The sequence below is a fragment of the Callorhinus ursinus genome, unplaced genomic scaffold, assembly GCF_003265705.2.
Source record: "Callorhinus ursinus isolate GAN/ISIS: 27379988/994484 unplaced genomic scaffold, GSC_fseal_2.0 scaffold6, whole genome shotgun sequence".
In the NCBI taxonomy this organism is placed as follows: Eukaryota; Metazoa; Chordata; class Mammalia; order Carnivora; family Otariidae; genus Callorhinus; species Callorhinus ursinus.
This window is the reverse complement of record NW_027397068.1, coordinates 56,781,843-56,784,984: the sequence shown is the minus strand read 5'-3', so window position 1 is coordinate 56,784,984 and position 3,142 is coordinate 56,781,843.

The following is a 3,142-nucleotide window of genomic DNA, read 5'->3' as shown; positions in this document are numbered from 1 at the left end:
TCTGACTTTCCCCTTGTGATTGAGTTCTAGTATCAAAGCATTGTGGTCTGAAAATATGCAGGGAATGATCCCAGTCTTTTGGTACCAGTTGAGACCTGATTTGTGACCCAGGATGTGATCTGTTCTGGAGAATGTTCCATGGGCACTAGAGGAGAATGTGTATTCTGTTGCTTTGGGATGGAATATTCTGGATATATCTGTGATGTCCAGTGTGTCATTTAAAGCCTTTATTTCCTTGTTGATCTTTTGTTAGATGATCTGTCCATTTCAGTGAGGGGGGTGTTAAAGTCCCCTACCATTATTGTGTTTTTGTCAATGTGTTTTTTTGCTTTTGTTATTAATTGGCTTATATAGTTGGCTGCTCCCATGTTAGGGGCACAGATATTTAAAATTGTTAGATCTTGTTGGATAGACACTTCAAGTAGGATATAGTGTCTTTCCTCATCTCTTATTATAGCCTTTGGTTTAAAATCTAATTTGTCTGATATAAGGATTGCCACCCCAGCTTTCTTTTGATATCCATTATAATGATAAGTGGTTTTCCACCCCCTCACTTAAATCTGGAGGTGTCTTTGGGTCTAAAATAGGTCTCTTGCTGACAGCATATCGATTGGTCTTATTTTTTTATCCAATCCTGTGTCTTTTGATTGGGGCATTTAGCCCATTTACATTCAGGGTAACTATTGAAAGATATGAAATTAGTGCTATTGTATTGCCTGTAAGGTGACTCTTACAGTATATTGTCTCTGTTCTTTTCTGATCTATGTTACTTTTAGGCTCTCTCTTTGCTGAGAGGACCCCTTTCAATATTTCTTGTATGGCCGGTTTGGTGTTCACAAATTCTTTTAGTTTTTATTTGTCCTGGAAGCTTTTTATCTCTCCTATTTTCAAGGACAGCGTACCTGGATATAGTATTCTTGGCTGCATATTTTTCTTGTTTAGTGCCCTGAATATATCATGCCAGTCCTTTCTGGCCTGCCAGGTCTCTGTGGATAGGTCTGCTGCCAATCTAATATTTCTACCATTGTAGGTTACAGACCTCTTGTCCCGAGCTGCTTTCAGGACTTTTCTCTTTGTCTCCGAGACTTGGGAGTTTTACTATTAGATGTTGGGGTGTTGACCTATATTACTGATTTTGAGGGGGTTTCTCCGTTCGTCCTGGATTTTGATGCCTGTTTCCTTCCCCAAATTAGGGAAGTTCTCTGCTATAATTTGTTCCAATATACCTTCTGCCCCTCTCTTTCTTCTTCTTCTGGGATTCCAATTATTCTAATATTATTTCATCTTATGGTATCACTTATCTCTCGAATTCTCCCCTCGTGATCCAGGGATGTTTATCTTTCTTTTTCTCAGCTTCTTTAGTCTCCATCATTTGGTCTTCTATATCACTAATTCTCTCTTCTGCGTCATTTATCCTAGCAATTAGAGCCTCCTTTTTTTTTTTTTTAAGATTTTATTTATTCATTTGAGACACAGAGATACAGAGAGAGAGAGCACACGTAGGGTAGGGGGAGAGGCAGAAGGAGAGGGAGAAGCAGGCTTCTGGCAGAGCAGGGAGCCTGATGTGGGGCTCGATCCCAGGACCCTGGGATCATGACCTGAGCTGAAGGCAGATGCTTAAGGACTGAGCCACACAGGTGCCTCAGAGCCTCCATTTTTGATTGCACCTCATTAATAGCCTTTTTGATTTCAACTTGGTTAGATTTTAGTTCTTTTATTTCTCCAGAAAGGGATTCTCTTGTATCTTCTATGCTTTTTCCAAGCCCAACTAGTATCTTTATAATCGTTATTCTGGACTCTAGTTCTGACGTTGTATTAATGTCTGTACTGATTAGGTCCCTGGCAGTCAATACTGCCTCTTGTTCTTTTTTTTTTTTAGGTGAGTTTTTCTGTCTTGTCATTTTGTCCAGAGGAGAATAGATGAATGAGAGAATGAAATGCTAACAGGGTAACAATGTCCTCAGAAAAATATACACTAAACAAATCAGAAGAGACTGAAACCCAGGGAAAAAGAAAAAGAAAGAAAAAAAAGATTATGATCAGGCTGGTGAATAGAATAGAGCCACATGCTAGATTTTCGTGTATTTTGGTCTGTTAGAAGAAATTGCCTCCCAAAATTTTATTTTTTATTTTATTTTATTTGTAATTTCATTTTATTATGTTATGTTAGTCACCATACAATACATCATTAGTTTCTGATGTGGTGATCCATGATTCATTGTTTTTGTATAACCCCCAGTGCTCCATTCAGTACGTGCCCTCCTTAATTCCCATCATGGGGATAACCCATCTCCCCATCCCCCTCCCCTCTAAAACCCTCAGTTTGTTTCTTCGAATCCATAGTCTCTCATGGTTCATCTCTCCTTCCAATTTCCCCACCTTCATTTTTCCCTTCCTTCTCCTAATGTCCTCTGTGCTATTCCTGATGTTCCATAAATAAGTGAAACCATATGATAATTGACTTACTCTGCTTGACTTATTTCACTTAGCATAATTTCCTCCAGTCCCATCCATGTTGATGTAAAAGTTGGGTATTCATCCTTTCTGATGGCTGAGTAATATTCCATTGTATATATGGACCACATCTTCTTTATCCATTCATCTGTTGAAGGGCATCTTGGCTCTTTCCACAGTTTGGCTATTGCGGACATTGCTGCTATGAACACTGGGGTGCATATGGCCCTTCTTTTCACTACATCCGTGTTTTTGGGGTAAATACCCAGGAGTACAAAATTTTAAAGAAAGAAAGAAAAAAAAATACACACACACACACACACACACACACACATATATACATATATACACACACACACACACAAATAAGAGTAAGTACAATGAAGGGATGGAATATGACTGTAAAGATGAAAATTAAAAAAGATTTTAAAGAAGGAAAATTTAAGAGAAGAAGTTGGTTGAAAAAAGAATGAAAAAAATTAAAAAAAAATGAGAATGTGATCAGGTGGGAGACTAAGACAATGTCATACACTAGATTTAGAATATATTTTGGTCTGTTAGAAGAAACTATATCCCAAAATTTTAAAGAAAGAAAAACTTATATAATTACAAAAAATAATGTTAAATACAATGAAGGGATAGAATATGACTGTAAAAGTGAAAATTAAAATAGATTTTAAAATGGAAT